Below are 20,235 nucleotides of genomic sequence, written 5' to 3'. Positions count from 1 at the left end.
GCAACAGAGTGAAAGTAGAAAAAGGATAGTTCAATTCTTTTAGGCTAACTGAGGCCTTTTACTTCTGCTGTACTGTTCTATAATACTTTGTGCAAGCCACACATTATGTCATTTAACTTCAAAATAATGCTGTCTATTGCTTATGAGCATAGTTCGCTTTTCCTCCAGAAAAATCAAGGACCGATCATACTGCTCAGAACTTGGGAACAACAAAATAATTGTGTTATATTGGATAATTATATGAATAAATAAATATTTCCATAGCCAAAACCTGTCACAATGAATACACAGAGCTCTTCAGTCTTCCTGGCCTATGATATGAGCGATCAATTCTAGTGAGTTTGTCAGTGGTAGTTAGAACAGGTAGTGGGTAAGGGTAAAAAAATGTACTTTGTATCCCTCCTTCTCTCCTACATCATACTTAGTCCCTCAGCAGGAAATGATCATGCCTCTGTAAGTCATGATGATTAGTCTTAGAAAACATGGGTTGAAAATATATACATCTTCCCTTTTGAAGATAGCACAGACTCATTGAGTCTTCCAGACACTTTTCGAAGGGAAGAGGTGCACCAGTGTCATTGGTGAGTCTGCGAAAGATAAGAGGCTGAAAGGGAAGGTGCGTATGTAGGGCAGAGATATAAGGCTTGGATGTAGGTAAGCAACTGTGATTTGTGTTAGGATGGGATGGACACAGGTTAATTAATCTTACGAACTTTTTTTCTTTTATCTTCCAATTACAGGTTTGGGGTGGGATTTAGGAATGGAAAATAGAGCTATAATTTACAAATATGTTTCAGTAGTGAAGAAAAATCAGGAAGCCAGGGAAAGAAAATTAAATTATAAATGAACAAGAAAGACTTGGGGTCGGCATTGTAGCATAGTGGGTTAAAGCTGCTAAGTGAGACACTGCATCCCATATGTGAGTGCCACTTGAAGTCCTAGTTACTCTGCTTCCAAGTCCAGGTTTGTTACTGTGCCTGGGAGACAGCAGGTGAGGGCCCAGGTACTTGGGTTCCTGCCACACATGTGGGAGACCTGGAGCTCCTGGCTCCTGGCTTCAGTCTGACCCGGTCCCAGCTGTTGCAGGCATTTGGGGAGAAGCAGTGGGTGAAAGCTTTCTCTCTCTCTCTCTCTCTCTCTCTCTCTTTCTCTCTCTCTCTCTCCCTCTCCTCCTCTCTCTGCACTTTGTCTTTCAAGTAATTAATTTTATTTAAAGAAAGATATTTCTTCTGCTCTTTCCTCCTTTTCTACTACCCGTCGCTTGCTTTCTCTTCTTAGAAGGAGCATTTTATATTGCCCAAATCATAATTTGTATCACATAGTTATAAAGGAGAATGGGGTGGGACACCAGCTGCTAAGTCTGCCAGTCTATTTTAAAGTAAAACTTGCAGACCATCAATTACTAAGAGTAGATGAGGCATGGTTTCATTTGGTAAAAAGATGTTCATCATATTAACTAATTATCCAAGATCCAAAACATTTCTCTAATGAGAAAGGGTAGGAACATGGCATGGAGTCATACTCCTAAGGATAGCTTTTCATCTAATGATTTGTTTGGAAAAACTAAATCGATGGTCAACTCAAAATAGGAAAACAGAGGCAAGGTACCCTGAAGGTGGTTTATCTGCCCTTCACCCATTAAACCGTGAGCTAAGCTTCAACAATTGATCCTTACTGATTCGCAGCACAATGGCCACATGTCCTCACATCATAGAAGATGTATGTATGTTTTTATTCAGTGTTTATGTTGAGATATTAAATAGTAAACGCATCGCACAACACATCGCTATGTAGTGACAAGACCAAATGTGCTTTGGCAGTAATGCAGTATAAAAATTAGAAGGTGTTGATTTCATTACCACTTTGGCAACAAATTTGAAAGCGTGTTAATGACTATTAATGGCCTAGTCCTCAGCCAGAAGAAGCCTGGTGTCAGTGAAAGTGGCCTTTTATCTGCTCTTAAACATTGAAAACAGAGAGCCTCCTACAGTCGCATTCCTAAGTGCCTTTCCTGCTCTACAAATAATCACATCCCCCACTTAACTGAGCTTTTCAAAATGCTTAAATTCAAGGCAGACCCAATTTCTCCACTCTGGAGGTTTGGCTCCCTTCCGTTTTCTTTGTATCAACTAACATGTGTGGCTCTTGTCAAAAAGTAGTTGAAGGTGAGAGAGAACAAAATTAGCTTAAAGAGGACCTTTCCTCTCTTTCCAATTTGCAACATGAAAACTCCATCTTTTTGGTTTTCATAGGACAATTACTTCTTTCCTGTGTGTTCTGGAAACACAGGTGAGTCCACAGGACCTGTGATGGAATGCACAAGGAATCCGTCCACATTTCTGAAGCCCAAATGTTTTCAGGAATTTGATTTTCTTTCCTCAAACAAGTTTTTCAGTTTTTGGTCCCTAGAGGGTCCTAAATCAACAAGTTATTCAATGAAGACTGGAAACTTCTGTTTCAGAAAACACAACTGCCGCTAGACAACAGAAAACAGATGCCAACTATTTGCCAGTGGCTGATGGAAAACAAAACATTTTATGACATTTACTTTTCCTTAGCAAAGCTGCCGCTGATGCCAAAGAAATACAAACTAGGCAAATTATCAGCAGCCGGTTTTGAAATGTGGGGCATTATAATTTGGAATCCTGTTCTACATTTGGCCATTCTGTGACCTACATATTTCTTCACACACTGCTTCTACATGCAATTAGATGTAAAATTCAAACATTGCTACAGAATATACAGAAAAATCTGTGTAATTGATATGTATAATTAAGTATTTGATTTATTTAAATATCTTATGCATAGCCTTCTAATTCCCCTAGTTTTTGATATAGGAATAAAATAATTTTTGATGTTTGCTACTTAAAAGAGAATTCTTCGACACATTTTTTTATTTCATGTGGCAAAAGCTTCAAATTAAACATCTCTCTTACACTGAACCCAGATGAATAATGCATTGTTAATGTGATGTCACAAGCAATATTCAAGAAATTTTCTTGAAGTAGTTAACAGAGGTTTAATTTAATCACTGTCAATATCCACCTAGCCCCACAAAATGTAAGAGTTCCATAAATATATTTAGATTAAGTACTTCAGCTTTGAAACACACTTTTGAAGGAACATCCTGGGTGGACTTCACTGAAAGTAGTTTCATGGCAAATAATATTTTTCTCTTATCAGTCATGAATCTTTGCCATTGAAGATCTCAGTTTGCAAGTAAAGTCTTTTGGACAGCTTCTGCAATATGTGTCAAGTTATCTTTCTAGTCATAGGGATTTGATCTTTTAAGGTGGGAAAAAAAGAGATCAATGCATTTTCCTTGATAGTTTAGATTTACACAAGCAATGGTGTTGTAAAATCAAAAAGGAGTGTCCACACTGCCTCAAAAGTATTCGGAGTAACTGAGACATGAGCTAAATGAGGGGTCACACTTATAATACTCAGGACTGTTGAATACATAAGCTGGAGAAAGTGACAATCAAAGGGACCAAAGGAATGCTCATGACAGTCAATCTTAATATCCACAGTGAGTAGGGTGGGAAGCCCAGTGCACTTGATGAATAATGGTTGATATCAGCCACCTAGTTTCAATGAAGTGTGTGAATGCTCAGTGTGATGGTTGCACAGGACTTGCACCATCTCCTTCTCATATTTGATAACACCAAGATCTTCTATGATGTATGTGTGTGTATGTGTGTGTGTGTGTGTGTGTGTGGTGAGACCCAGCGACAAACAGAAGGAGAATAAGATAGACACAAAGGAATGTAAGAATAATATGGCATGATTAGAGGAAAGGGGAGATAGGGCTGCTTACACAGGTTGGACCCAAATAAGGCATGTGTCCAGCTATCAATAGGACATCTTCCTAACCTAGGCATCAACCACACCCAAACGCTGTATCGCCATGACAATGGAAAAATAATTCAATCACATTCATCTTCAGTCTCATCCTCTTGGGTTCTGGGTAGTATTTTAGCAGCCACAGGTCTATTTTTTTGGGCCTGCCCATGTCCATCCTAGCCATTTGACCTCTGGCCAGAAGATGCCTGACCAGCAAATCAGAATCATAGGTGTCACTGTGAGGTGACCATCTTTACATCCCTACTCCCACTCCATCATACTATCCAAACACTTGGGACAAATTCATGACTGCATTAGTCAGGGACCAGACTTCCTGTATAGCTAGAGAACAGTTGGCAAATGCCATAGCCAGTTAGGAGTCAAAGAGCATTTGATATCCTCAACGTGTCCTCACTGCCCCATGCCCGAGGAGCTGTGCTCGTCTTCTAACTGGTGCCTGTGCCATGTTTTCATAAAGTTAAGTAACAGCCTTTCTTTAGTTGTCCATCACTCTATCAGCTGTCTGCTTAACAACTCTCATCAGCTTCATTTAGCTACAAGCATAAGTCCAAATTCCACACTCTGTCATGCAGTTTGCCCACAAAATATATCCTCAACATCTTTTGAATTTTCAAAAAGTTGGTTGCTATAGAGCAGTAGTTTAGCATAGTGGTTAAGATGCCTACATCCCACATTGAGTGCCTGGAATTGATACTCACCTATGGTTCCTAACCTCAGCTTCTTCTAATGCAGACTAAAGAGGGCAGCAGTGACGGCTCAGATATTTGGATCCCTGTCACCCATGAGGGAGACCTGGATGGAGTTTCTGGATCCTGATCTCAGGCCAGCCTAGTCTCCAGCCATTGTTGTAGGCACCTAGAGAGTGAAATAGCAGATGGGACCTCTTTCTGTCAATCTGTCTCAATCTCTTTTTTTATGTCACTTCCTCTGTCTCTGTTCCTCTGCCTCTCAAAAAAAAAAAATGATTTTTAAAGTTGTCCTTTTACAATGCTGTAAACAAACATGCTTACCATCATATCTGCTTAGATTTTCCTGACGTTCTCCCCATGTCTTCTCCATTAATTCATCCTTGAAGGTGCTCTGACCACATCCACCTTCCTGCATTGGTTTCTCCTACTCACCTTATTACTTATTCACATTATACCTTTTGATTTATTTCTCTTGGTGTTATTTACTTTTTAAATCTTATTTTATTATACATGATAGAACTCTTGTGCCCTGATAAAGTTTGGGATGGTAGTCATCGAGGTCAGTTTAGATTTGAGTCTTCTTCTAAAAAAGAAAAAAATTTGTTTTTGTTTTGTTTATTTGAAAGGCAGAGTGACAATGAGGGAGAGAGAAAGATACCTGGCATTTCACTCTCCAGAGGCTCTCAACAACCAGAGAGATGCCTGGTTAAAGCCAGGCACTCATAACTCCATCTGGATCTCCCATATCGTGGCAGGATTTCCAGTACTTTGGCATCACCCCCTGCAGGAAACTGGATCCAGAAGCAGAGAATAATGAGAACTCAAACCATCCTGATACGGGGATGTGGATCTAAACTGGAGACATAAACTGCTGCATCACAGTGCCTATCCCCCGTATTTGAGTCTTAAGGAATGAAATGTCAATTGTCATTTGTAAATCAAAGGCACAAAGGTTCAGCTGTCAGGATTATTTTATTTATTATCTGAGATGATAAACCTACTACACACTGAACAGTTCCTAAAATAAATTTTGTTCTCAGAAAATGTTAGGTACCAGATACCAATGACTTTGCAAGATGTGACTCATAATCTTTACTCCATGGAGGAATGTTCTGTACCAGGGAGATAGACAAAAATAATTCTTTCCCTTGTTTTCATTGTACTGTTTTGAATTAAATGTTAGTCTGTGCCTAAGAACTTTTCTGTGGACATAAGATGATGGAAACCCTGACCGATTTATTTCACATATATTGTTCCTGCAAAGCTAGCTCTATGCACATGAATGGTTTGTGTGTCTTTGAGGTATGGTCATTTATTTGACATAACTGAATCTGCCATAGTCACTCAAGATTGGTGCACAGGATATAGGATGAGTGCAGCTACATTATTAACTGGAATCACAAGAAAACTTAAAAATGGATCTCACAAATCACTTTGTCCCTAAGAAGTAAAATCTAGGCTTGACATAAACTGTGAATACAAATACTAACTCAGGCCTTTAGGAGGTAAATATTCTTACACAAATACTACAAAATGTATTATATGGTGTGTGTTGAAAACCTTTATACTGAGTAAGTGGAACAATGAATGACATCATTCTAATTAAATTCCCATGATTCTCCAGTAATAGCTTTTGCTTTACTGTTGAATTCCAAATATATGACTGGCAGACACAATTTAAATTTCTTAGATCTATGTGTTAATCATTTCTATGTTTACCAGCCTCATCGTGTGTTAGAACATGTGGCAGTAGGGAGGTAAGAAGTTATTAATTCCAAGAGTCAGGGGTGGGCATTTGTCCTAGTGCTTAGGACACCGGTGTTGCACGTTGGTGACTGTGGGTCTGGTGTCTGACTCTGGCTCTTAACGTCAGCTTCTTGGTAATGCAGACCTTGGGAGGAGATGATGACTTCTCACCCACTCAGGAGAAGTGGATCGCATTCCCAGATCCTGGCTTTGGCCCTGGCCTCGTCCTGGCCTTTATGAACATTTAGTAAGTGAGCCAGCAGATGAGAACAGTCTCACCCTTTCTCTGACTGCCTCTCAAATAAAATCCATAACATGATTTGAATTTTAGTCAGTATTCAATATCATGTCTCATATATTGCTGATATAATTAGTTTTGTTTCATCAAACTGTTACACGTCTTGTACATTAATTATGCAAATGAGTTGTCATGACTGAGTTATAAATTTTGTATAAGTCATGACTTCTACATGTGGTTTTTAGTACCATGGGCTGTGGAACTCTTGTCTGATGTCTCTTTTGGACAACATGCTTAGAGTCAGATTTGTATATATAAAGTTATTTTCTGAATTTGAGGATATCTTCTAAATGCTACCCTGAACTTGTCTTGAAGATACACATCAATGACTCAGTAATAAGAATATGCTTTTGACACCTATAGGTCCCTAAATCTAACCCACACAGTGAAGCTGCTGAGGCATGGTGCTCACGGTACCCATTTGCCTGGGAGCCAAATATGGTTGTGTAGATTTTCAAGCCCTATTTGAGTAATATTTGGAATATCTGAAGCCATACTTTAATCCTGTTCTGTTAACTAGAATGCCACTCTCCTCAGATCAAGCACCTGAATCTGTCTCCCTTCCTGCTTATTCATCAATATGTAACTTGCACCTGATTTTCTGGAGAAAGAGATTAATAGCAATAAGTATGGTTAATTCATTCCTTCAGTAAGAAATTCTATTTATTATTCCGAAAACCTACAGTGGACAACGTCAGTTATCACAATTATCACAGTTACCAATGTCAATAGGAATTTTCATTTAAGTTTTGAAATCAACATATGTGCAACCTGAAAGAAAATATATTAAGAGAAATAAGATGTTGAAAAACTGGAGCCAGTAGTGTTGATGTCAAAACCAACCTTTGTTATTCTATTTCTGAGTCCTTTATGTTTTGTGACATCATGTTCATTCAAGTCTATAAGTCAAACAGGTACGATCATGGTCAAAAGATTATTATCCAATTTTTAAAACGTGGGAAAATGTTAAGAGGGCTGTAATTATTTCATAAAACTACTAAAAGTTGAAGACTAATTTGGCAATGCATCCATGTTTTTTAGCCAATACCATCCTTTTGGCAGCTTTTCTAGTCTCTGAAATTAAATAGGATGATGTGGTTCTTACGTTAAAAGAGAAGGGAACAATTTTTGTCTATGTTTTATAGGATTAAAAAAAAACTGTTCTTTTCAAATAAGAAAGGATCAAATTGCATTTTATGCTAAAAAAAATCAAACATTTGTTTTGATACATTTTAATTTAAAGCAAGAACTTGGTTATTTTAAATGATGAAAGAAAAGTGTACAAAATGATTTGTCCCTTTGTTTCATAGGACCTTGCAATATTTTAATTCTTTTAGTCATGACTTAAGGTGTTCACATATTGTGAACCTTGGAAGTTATTTTTACATGACAATTTTAATGTGCATATGTATGGACATATTTTGAGCATATGGGATTATTTAGAATATAAGTCTATGATCCAGATTTATGTAGATTTTCATCTACAAAAGGAAAGAACATTTTGGAAATTCTTCAGGTGGTGTTTCAATTGAACATTTATCATCAGAATCAATATTTTAATAAAATATTTTGTATCAGTTAAGCTTATTGGGAGCTTGAATAAATACATATTTTTGTTTACTTTAAATGTATGAATTTGACAAAATATAATAGATTTGGTGGTTAATTTTTATGTAAATATTTTATTGTTTTTTTTCTATTAACTTTCTGCCTCACTAAAGATTTCTTCTATTTACCTCAGCCACTCTTATATAGTGTGCTCTTTTTCACTGACTTTATTTATAACATACACCACTTAATTGTTTCTCTGAGTAAATTTTTTTTCCTAAGAGTAGATTTCACCATTCTTCCCTCATAAGTATTTCTAAGCCTTCAACAGGTTACTGTTTGGCCTAATACCCATTATAACCACACTTTCTTTGGCAAGACTAGTTGTCTGGCACTGTACACCTATACATAGAAGCAGGGGAGATGAGGAGAGGAGTGGAAAGGTTTTTGCAGAAATAGTGGTTAAAAGCTTGTCAAATTTGGTGTGAAAACATTCATCTATGTACCCACCATGTTATCAAATTCAATGTTGGAGAAATACAAAGACATTTACAAGTAGGCACAATATAGTCAAACTGTTGAAACCCACAACCAAAAGAAAGTCAAAAAGAAATTAAAAAATATTCAGCACATAAAAGAAAATCTAAATAAAATGAACAACTGATCAAAATCAAATCAGAATGAATAGGGGCTGGAAAGCAATGAGGTGACAGTATATATATATATATATATATATATATATATATATATATATATAAGATGCCAAGTAATAATTAAGTAACCAGCAAAACTATCCTTAAAAATTAGTGAAGAGAAAATCTCTGCCTCTCTCCCAGATGATCTTTCCCTAAATAAAATCTGGAATAATCCATCATACTCTTTAAGAGAATATAGAATTTGTGTATGGTAAACCATAGGGTAGGCTGTAAATAGTAACTGGTAATCAAAACAAACAAATAAAATATTCTCTCCAAACAAATAATCAACAACAGAATGAAACTAGGAATTTTGCACACTTTAGAAAATAAACCTGGGGCCGGTGTTGTGGTGTAAAACCACCGTTTGCAATGCCAGCATCCCATATGGGCACCAGTTTGAGTCTCGGCCACTCCACTTCCAATCCAGCTCTCTGCTATGGCCTGGGGAAGAAGTAGAAGATGCCCCAAGATGCTGGGCCCCTACCCCTGTGGGAGACCTGGAAGAAGCTCCTGGCTCCTGGCTTTGTATTGGCACAGCTGCAGCTGTTGTAGCCATCTGGGGAGTGAACCAGTGGGTGGAAGACCTCTCTCTCCTTCTCTCTCTCTCTCTGCCTCTCCTCTCTCTGTGTAACTCTGATTTTCAAGTAAATAAATAAATCTTAAAAAAAAAAAAGAAACCACACATGATTAACAACTCATGTATCAAAGAAGAATTCATAAGGGAAATTAGAAAATATTTTGAAATTAATGTAAAAATATGCAAAAATCTATGCAATGTATGTAAATCTACAAGTAGTCGAAAATATTTAACTTTAAATGTTTATATTAGAAATGACCACAAATTGGCTGGCGCCACAGCTCAATAGGCTAATCCTGCACCTGCAGCACCGGCACACCGAGTTCTAGTCCCGGTTGGGGCGCCAGATTCTGTCCTGGTTGCTCCTTTTCCAGTCCAGCTCTCTGCTGTGGCCCAGGAGTGCAGTGGAGGATGGCCCAAGTGCTCGGGCCCTGCACCTGGCTCCTGGCTTCGGATCAGCGCGGTGTGCCAGCCGCAGCGCGCTGCGGCCATTGTGGGGGTGAACCAATGGAAAAGGAAGACCTTTCTCTCTTTCTCTCTCTCTCACTGTCCACTCTGCCTGTCAAAAAAAAAAAAGCAAAAAAAAAAAAAAAATGACCACAAATCAACAAAATTTGCACCTTAAGAAAGTGATTACAGAAGAGAAAATTAAACCCAAAGAAAGCAGAGGCAATAGATAATAATAAAGATTAAAACAGAAATTATTGAAATGAAGATAAAAGAAAATCAATAAAAAAGGCTGTACTCTGAAATATAAAAATACAATATTATCTAAACTTATCAAGACAAATACAAACAAAATTATTAAAATGCAAAATAACAGAAGGTGTAGCACTATAGACGTTACACAAATTAAAAGATTTATCATGGAATTTGAGCAACTTTACCATATAAAATTACACAGCTTATCTTTATATAGAGAAGATCAATTTAGTATATACTAAGAGCAGGAGATGGGAGGGTTGCAGGTGGGAGGACCCTTATGGGGGGAAAAAGCTTCTATAATCCAAAAGCTGTACTTTGGAAATTTATATTTATTAAATAAAAGTTTAAAAATAATATAAAAATAAAATAAAATTACACAGCTTAAATAAGATAAAGTTCTAGAAAGAAACAAATTAGGTAAATTCACAAAAAAGGAAGTGGAAAATCTGATCAGACATTTTGCAATTAAAGGAGTTCAACTGGTAATTAATATGCTCCCAATATAGAGATATTCAGATGCAGATACTTTCTTTTTAAAAGATTTATTTATTTATTTGAGAGACAAAATTACAGAGAGAGGGAGAAACAGAAGAAGAGGACTTTCATCTGCTGATTCATTCCCCAGATGTACTCAGTGCCGAGTTGGGCTTGTCTGAATCCAGGAGCCAGGAGATTCTTCCGTGTCTTCCACATGGGTGCAAGGACCCAAGTGCTTGGGCCAGCTTCTACCGCTTTCCCAGGCCACAAGCAGAGAGCTGGACTGGAAGAGGAGCAGTCAGGACAGGAACTGGTGCCCATATGGGATGGTGGTGCTGCAGGCAGAGGCTTAACCTACTATGCTACAGAGATGAAGCATATTTTCATAGATAAATTCTATCAAATCTTTAGAAAATAAATAACATAAATCATTCATAAAGAAGTTTCAGAGATTAGAACACTTTTCAAATCATTCTGTATGGCTAATGTTGCTTCGGAGCTAATGTCAAACAAAAACTAGAATTTCCATTACCCTCATGAATATGCACAAAATAGAAACCACTCAAATTCAGTAACACACAGGAATATTATACAGTATGACCAAATGGAACTTATGCAATGAATGAAAATTTGGTCTAATGTTTAAAAATGATTCATGTAAATAATACTAATATAATAAAAACTTCATTATGCCTTATCTTAATAAGGAGAGAAAAAAATCATTTTAGCAAATCCAATATTCCTGATTTAACTAAGAGAAAGTTCTCAACAAATTGAGGAAGAAATGTTCCCAATCTGATAAAAGACATCTATGAAATACTTGTAACTAACATATACCTATAACGGACAAACTAAGTGTTCTATCATTAAGATTAGCAAGAAGATACCAATGTCACTTTTATTCAAGAATTCGCTGGGAATTGTAACCAATGCAATCAGGGAAGAAAAAAGAAAGTGTCTTGATTTGCAAAAACAATCCTGAGCATAGAAAATTCTAAGGAAGCTACAGAAAGACTAATATCCTATGCATGGATTATGATTGTTTTTACCTCAAAATAAAATCATTTTAATCAACTTTTTCCATGAAATTAAAAAAAAAAAGAACTGAAAAGTGTGTATAACAAGGCCACAGACCATAAGACCAACATACAAAAGTCAACTGTAGAAACTGACATTGGGGTGCAGCCAGTTAAGTTGCCACCTGACACGCCAGCAACCTATGAGCTCTGGTTATAGTTTTGGCTGCTCCACTTGCAATCCACTTCCATATTAAAGTGCCAGGGAAATCACTGGGAGACTTCAGTACCCCATTTTGATCAATGGACAGATCAACTAGACAAAAATATCAACAAAGAAACAACAGAGTTAATCTATACCAAATTGACCTAATAAATATCTACAGAACATTTCATCCCACAGGTACAGAATACGCATTCTTTCCTTTAACACGTGGCACGTTCTCTAGGATGGACTGGGCCTCAAAGCAAGTCTCAGAAAATTAAAAAAAATTGAAATCACATCATGTATATTTTCAATCACAATGGAATAAAGCTGAAAATGGCCAGCAAAAGAAACCAGAAATTATACAAGTAATGGAGACTGAACACCATGTCCTTGAATGAGCAGTTGGTTACTGAAGAAACCAAAAGAGAAATTTAAAAATTCCTTACAACTAATGACAATGAAAACACAGCATATCAGAACTTATTGGATACAGGAAAAATAGTACTAAGAGGAAAGTGCATAGCAATAAGTATTTTCATCAACAAAATGGAAAGATCAAACTGACAATGAATATCAAGAACTTAAAAAAAAAAAAAAAAAAAAAGAGCCAACCAAACCCAAAATTAGTTTAAGGAAAGAAATAACATTATAGTAGTAATAAATGAAATAGAAACCAAGAAAGTAATATAAAATACTAATAAATAGTAGACCTTTGAAAAGATACACAAAATTGAGAAGCTATTAGTCAAACTAACAAAGAAACAAAGAGAGTTTCAAATCAGGAAAATCAGAGGTGAAAAGGAGCTATTACAACTGATACCAGAAAAATATAATTTTAGGGAGTATTATGAACATCTATGTTCCAACATACTAGGAAAGCTAAAATAAATGGATAAATTTCTGAAAATATGTTACCAAAATTGAGACACAAAGGCATTAGAAAGCCTAGACAGATCAATAACCAGTAGTGAGACTAAAATAATAAAGAGTCTCTCAACAAAGAAAATCACAGATCAGAAGCCTTCACTGCTGAGTTCTACCAAACTTTTAGTGAGGGACTGACACTAATTTTTCTCAAACTACTCCTAGTAATTGAAATGAAGAGAATTCTTTCAAATTCATTCTATGAGGCTAGCACTATCTGAATTCCAAAACCAGATCAAAAAAGACAAAAAGAAAACTATAGACCGATAACCCTAATGAACTTACATAAAAATTCTCAACAAATACTAGCAAATTGAATCTAACAGCACACGGAAAAGACCATTCACCCTCATCAAGTGGTAGCTATTCCAGGGATGAAGGGATGGTGTCCAACTCCTGAACAGAATGTAGGATAAAATTCACATGGTCATCTCCATAGATGCAGAGAAAGTATTTGACATAATACAAAACCAATTCACATTTTAAAAATAACCTTAAATATGTGAGATACAGAAGGAGCATATCTCAATAAAATAAAGGCTTTCAATGACAAGCCCACAATCAAAAACACATTAGATGGAGAAAAGCTAGAAGCATTTCCACTAACATGTGGAACTAGACAAGGATATCACTCTTGCCATTCTTACTCAATATAGTCTGGAAGTTTTAGCCATTAGGTAAGAGAAAAAAGTATAAGACATGCAAATAGGACAGGATGAAGTTGAATTATCTCCATATGAAGATGACACGATTCTATATGTAGGCAAACCAAAAGACTATTAAAACTGATAAGTGAATTCAGCAAAGTTCCAATATATAAAATCAACAAACAGAAATCAGTAGCATTTTTATATTCCAACAATGATGTTAATTTAAGGGAATTTATTATTTAAAGATTTATTCATTTATTTGAAAGGCAGAGTTACAGAGAAAGAGAGGCTGAGAGGGAGAGAGAGGGGGAGAGAGAGAGAGAGAGAGAGAGAGAGAGAGAGGTCTTCTATCCACTGGTTCACTCCCCAGATGGCCTCAATGGCCAGAGCTGTGCCTATCAGAATCCAGGAGCCAGGAGCTTCTTCCAGGTCTCCCGTGAAGGTGCAGGGGTCCACACACTTGGGCCATCTTCTACTGCTTTCCCAGGCCATAGCAGAGAGCTGGATAGGAAGTGGAGCAGCCAGGACACAAAGCTGTGCCCATATGGGATGCCAGCTCTGCAGGTGACAGCTTTACCCAGTATGCCACAGCACCAGCCCCTCAAAGGGAATTTATAAAGCCAATCTTATTCACAGTAACTTCAAAAATTTTAAATACATCGAGGTAGATTTATGCAAGGACATGAAAGACTTCTATGGAAGACACAAGAAATTGGAAAGATCTGCCACGTTCATGTTTTAAATAAATTAATATTAATAAAATATCTATTATACCGAGAAGTGATTTACAGATTCAATGCAATTCTCATCAAAATAATGTTGCCAGTCTTCATAGAATTAGAAAAAAATCCTAAAATTCACAAAGGAATGCAAAAGATCCCAAATATATAAAGACATCCTGAACAATAAAAACAAAGCTGGAGATATCACAGTATCAGATTTTAAGACATACTGGAGGCTATTGTAATCAAAACAGCTTGGTGCTGGCAAAAAAAAAAAAAATAGCAAGTACACTAATGGAAAAGAATAGAAACTACAGAAATAAATCTGCACATCTCTGATGAACTTACCTTTGACAATGGTGCTAATAGCACTCCTGGTAGAAAGGAGAGTCTTGTCCATAAATGGTTAAGAGAAAAGTAGATTTCCACATGCAGAAATTCAAAACAAGACCATTACCTCGCACCCATTATAAAATCAACTCAAAAAGAATCAAAGGTCTAAATGTAAGATATAAAACTATGAAACTATCAAAGGAAAGCATAGATAAAACACTCTTAGATATTGGTATTGGTAAAAGAGTTTTTGATTAAAAACATAGGCAGCAAAATGAAAACAAAAACCAAACAGGATTAAATCAAGCTAAGAGGTTGCTGAGGTGAGCAGGAGGGAGGGTGCGGTGGGAAGTATCACTATGTTCCTAAATCTGTATATATGAAATTCATGAAACTTGTATAACTTACATAAAATTCTAAAATACAAAAAGAGAGAGATTTTATACGTGTGTGTATGTGTGCATATGGATATATATATAAAAGAAGTTGCTGAGGAAACTCAACAGAGTGAAGAGACAAGCAGAAGAATGGTAGAAAATATTTGAAAACTAGGCATTTGATAAAGGATTAGCATTCAGAATATATAAGAGGGTCTCAAAAAATTAACAACAGTAAAATAAATAATCCAATTAAGAAATGGGCAAAGGATCTGAATACACATTTTTGAAAGGAGGAAGAACAAATGACACATAAAAAATGCTCCTTATCAGTAGCCATCAGGGAAACTGAAATGAAAACCTCAATGAGTTATCTCACTGCAGTTAGAATGGCTATTATTGAAATGTCAAAAGAATAACAAGTTGGTAAGGATGTAGAGAAAAGGGAACCCTAGCAAACTGTTGGTAGGAATGCAAATTAGTACATCCATTATGGAGAAGTATGGAGATTCCTCAGAAAAACTAAAAATAGAACTACCATATGTCCCATGTATCCTACTTCTGGGAATATCTCCAAAGGAAATGAAGTCAGCATATGAAAGAGATACCTGGACTCACATGTTTATTGCAGCACCTTTCACAATAAAAAACATAGCAAATCGACCAAGACATCCATTAATAGATGATTGGATTAAAATATGTGGTCCATAGATGCCATGGCATAATATTCACCAATAAAATAGAAGGAAATCCTGATATTTATAACAAAATGTATGGAATTGGAAGTCATTATGTTAAATGTAATTATCCACATAAGAAAGACAAATCCCACATGTTTTCTCTCATTTCTGGAAATTAAAATTATATACAGTAAGGAAATGTGTGGATATCACATAATTTGGAATGTAAATGTTTATAAGTGTTATCCTCACTAAATTAAGCCCTTTACTTAATAATACATACTTCTTTCCTCATTTTATGATATTTTTCATTAATCCCATGCTATATGATATTAATAATTCCATCACTGCTTTCAAAAATAACATGTATGTGTGTATACATATATTCATTTGCATATGAAGTAAATTTGCAAAATGTTAAAAATTTATAAATCTATGTGTATTCATTGAACTCTTCTTTATATTTTTCTGTATTGGAATATCTGAAAATAAAAATATAAAATGTACAGGAATATATATCAGAGAAAGGGTAAGCTCTTAAATAAACAATAATGGCAAAACAGGATATGTGCATGTAGAAGAATGCAATTAGATTCCTGCCTCTCATCATACAGAATCAAATCAATATGGATGAGAAACCTAAATGTAAAAACTGAAACTATGATTTTCAGAAGAATAGATAAGGGAAATACTTCAAAATATTTGTGTAGGCAAAAGTATTTTGGAAAGACTCCAAAAGCATAGGCAACAAAAACAAAACTGCACCAATGGAATTCTGCTCCCAATAGCTCAGGTATGGAATCAATCAATGTGTCCATCATCAGATAAACAGATAAAGAAAATGGGACATGTACACAATGGAATATTGTTCAGTCATAAACATGAGTGAAATCTTGTCATTGGCAGCAAGATGGATGGAATGGAAGGACATTAAGTAAAATAAGTCAGACACAGACAAACATTGAGTGTTCCTCCTTGTATATGGAAGCTAATAAAGACCAAGCTGATCACTGAATAGCTATTACTAGAGAGTAGAGAGGGGGTTAGAGGAAGTTAGATAATGGGTATTAAACCACAATCAGGTAGGAGGAATAAGTTTCTAGTGTTACACGGAACAGTAAGTTGATTGTAGTTCATAAAAGTCTATTGTACATTTTCTGAGCAAAAGGAGCTCCAAGACTGCAGTCTAAGGTAATAACCAAGAGCTGGAAACATCAATCACTCGGATTTCATCAGTACACATTATAGCCATGTCTCCCTGTATCTCATAAATATGTACAATTATTACTAATCAAAGATGTTTGATGTTTTAAGATATGATCAATACAAATTAGACATTTAAAATACAGAAAAAGAAATAGTTATAGACTCATATTCATAACAGCTTCATCCACAATATCTAAAATGTGGAAGCAACCCAAATGTCTATCTATGGATGAATGGAGAAAGAAAAGATGGTGCATACATAAAATTGGATGCTAGCTGCAATCGGAGTGAAGTTCTGAAATATGCGACAATGAAGATAAAGCTGGAGGACATTGTGCTAAGTGAAATCATTCCCAATATTATGAAGTCATAATATTGTATGACTCCACTTCTGTGAGAAACCTAGAGTGATAAAAATTGTAGAGATGGAAAGAATGGTGGTTCTCAGAGACTAGAGAAGGGAGCAGTGGAAAGTTATTATTATTATTGAAAGGTTTATTTATTTGCTTGAAAGGCAGAGAGAGAGAGAAATCTTCCATCTGCTGGTTCATTCTCCAAATGGTCGCATTGGCCAGAGCAGGGTCAAGCTGAAGCCAGGATCCAGGAGCTTCTGGGTCTCCCACATAGGGTCCGAAGCAGTTGGGACATCCTCTGCTGCTTTCCTAAGCACATTAGAAGGGGAAGCTGGGTTGGAAGTAGAGGAGTTGGGACTCAACTCAGTGCCCATATGGAATGCCAGTATCTCAGGCAGCAGTTTAATCTGCTAGGCCACAATGTTGTCCCAGAGCTATCATTAATGAGTAGAAATTGTCAGTTTTGTGGCCAGCATTGTGGCATAGCAGGTAAAGCCGCCACCTGCAATATTGGCATCCCATATGGTCACCGGTTCAGGTCCCAGCTGCTCCATTTCCTATTCAGCCTTCTATTATGGCTTGGGAGAGCAGTAGAAGATGGCCCAAGTCCTTGGGCTCCTGCACCAGCATGGAAAGATCCAGAGAGGAAGCTCCTGGATCCTGGCTTTGGATCTGCACAGATATGGCTGTTGTGGCCAATTGGGGAGTGAACCAGTATGGATGGAAGACCTCTCTCTCTGCCTCTCCTTCTCTCTCTGTGTAACTCTGACTTTCATATAAATATAATTATATCCTTTTTTATAGTTTTTATTTAATAAATATAAATTTCCAAAGTACAGCTTATGGATTACAATGGCTTCCCCCCCCCATAACTTGCCTCCCACCCGCAACCCTCCCATCTCCTGCTCCCTCTCCCATTCCATTCGCATCAAGATTCAATTATCTTTATATACATAAGATCAATTTAGTATATATTAAGTAAAGATTTCAAAAGTTTGTACCCACACAGAAACACAAAGTGTAAAATACTGTTTGAGTACTAGTTATAGCATTTATTCACATTGTACAACACATTAAGGACAGAGATCCTACGTGAGGAGTAAGTGCACAGTGACTCCTGTTTGTTGACTTAACAAACTAATGTTTATGGCATCAGTAATCACCCTAGGCTCTTGTCATGAGTTGCCAAGGCTATGGAAGCCTTTGAGTTCGCCGACTCCGATCTTATTGGTCATAGTGAAAGTGGAAGTTCTCTCCTCCCTTCTCCCTTCAGAGAAAGGTACCTCCTTCTTTGATGACCCATTCTTTCCACTGGGATCTCACTCGCGGAGATCTTTCATTTAGGTTTGTTTGTTTTTTTTTGTTTTTGGTGGTTGTGTGTGTTTTTTGTTTTGTTTTTTGTTTTTTTTTTGTTTTTTTTTTTTTTTTTTGCCAGAGTGTCTTGGCTTTCCATGCCTAAAATACTCTCATGGGCTCTTCAGCCAGATCCGAATGCCTTAAGGGCCGATTCAGAGGCCAGAGTGCTGTTTAGGACATCTGACATTCTGAGTGTGCTGTGTATCCCGCTTCCCATGTTGGATCGTTCTCTCCTTCTTAATTCTATCAGATAGTATTAGCAGACACTAGTCTTGTTTATGTGATCCCTTTGACTCTTCGACCTATCATTATGATCAATTGTGAACTGAAATTGATCACTTGGACTAGTGAGATGGCATTGGTACCTGCCACCTTGATGGGATTGAATTGGAATCCCCTGGCACGTTTCTAACTCTACCGTTTGGGGAAAGTCCAATTGAGCATGTCCCAAATTGTACATCTCCTCCCTCTCTTATTCCCACTCTTAAATTTAATAGAGATTCCTTTTCAGTTAAATTTAAACACCTAAGAATAATTGTGTGTTAATTACAGAGTTCAACCAATAGTATTAAGATTAAGTAGAACAAAAAAAAATACTAAAAGGGATAAAGTATTAACTCTTTCATATAAATATAAATAAATCTTTAAAAAATTTGTCAGCTTTACAACAAGGAAAGAGTTATGGAGAAGGATGGTATTGACAGTTGCAACTTAGGAATGTATTTAACACCACTGAGCTGTGGTATTAAAGCCACTTAAAAGTGGTTAAGATGTTAAATTTTCTATCACGTGTATTTTATTCCAATAAAAATTGGAAAAGGAATCAGTTTTAGTTCCATAAACTAACAATAAGCATTCCAAAAGAAATTCAAAAAACAGCTTTATTCATTATCAACAGCATTTAGCAGATGTGATCCAGGTCATGAAAGTCGTGCTGTTAGTATTGAGTAAGCATGAAGATTTGGAACTGTAAGGATCCTACAAGGAGGTAGGTCAAGGGTACTTACAGGTGGCTAGCCCATTGCCCAGCTGATAAGTAACATGATATCCAGCATCATGCTGTATATAGAGTCGATCCTCTCCTTATCTTTTCTTTATGTTTGGAGCCTTCCAGCTCCTTTCTCTGACTTCTTCAGAGAGCATATAACATGTAATTGTGCACGAGTCACCCCCCTGTGCTGTGCAGCACCAGGAGTTATTTCTTCCACCTGAATGTTTTGGTGCCCGGTGCCGCGAGCGTCTCGGGGAGTCTGGCCAGCAGACTCAACCCAGGGCTCGCGACGATGGTTTCTCGGGCGAGAAAAGAACGAACGACGTTTATCCGTCTTCAGTAGACTTTTTATTAGAGAAAGTAAACGTGACAGAGGGAGGAAGAAAGGAGAGGAGAGAGAGAAAGAGAGCTTCCTCCTTACACCCGCAGCTTATATACAAAATGCGACCAATCAGGAGCAAGCTAGAGTCCATGCATCGGGCACACCAATCCGGTCTCTGTTCACGTGAAAGGCACGCGTCGTTCGGCCAATCAGGTGAGGTGTCACGCAGCAGGCAGGCAGGCAGACTCACTGCAGGGGTCCTGCCGCCATCTTGTTGTTTACCGCGACCTTGAGCCCTCCGCCTAGGGAGAGCCCCGCCCATAGGAAAGCCCCCGGGTCAAAACCGTAAGTAAAAACCTCCGCCTAGCGATACTGCCGCGGACTATTCCCCAACAGCCCGGTATCCCACTTCCCTCCAACCTTCCTCTCCCCACAGTTCCCAGGCCCTAGGAATCGCTTCTCTATGTCCACAATGTCTACTTTTTAACTTTCGTG

This window comes from Oryctolagus cuniculus, chromosome 16, assembly GCF_964237555.1.
Source record: "Oryctolagus cuniculus chromosome 16, mOryCun1.1, whole genome shotgun sequence".
In the NCBI taxonomy this organism is placed as follows: domain Eukaryota; kingdom Metazoa; phylum Chordata; class Mammalia; order Lagomorpha; family Leporidae; genus Oryctolagus; species Oryctolagus cuniculus.
Note: the sequence above shows the minus strand (reverse complement) of the source record.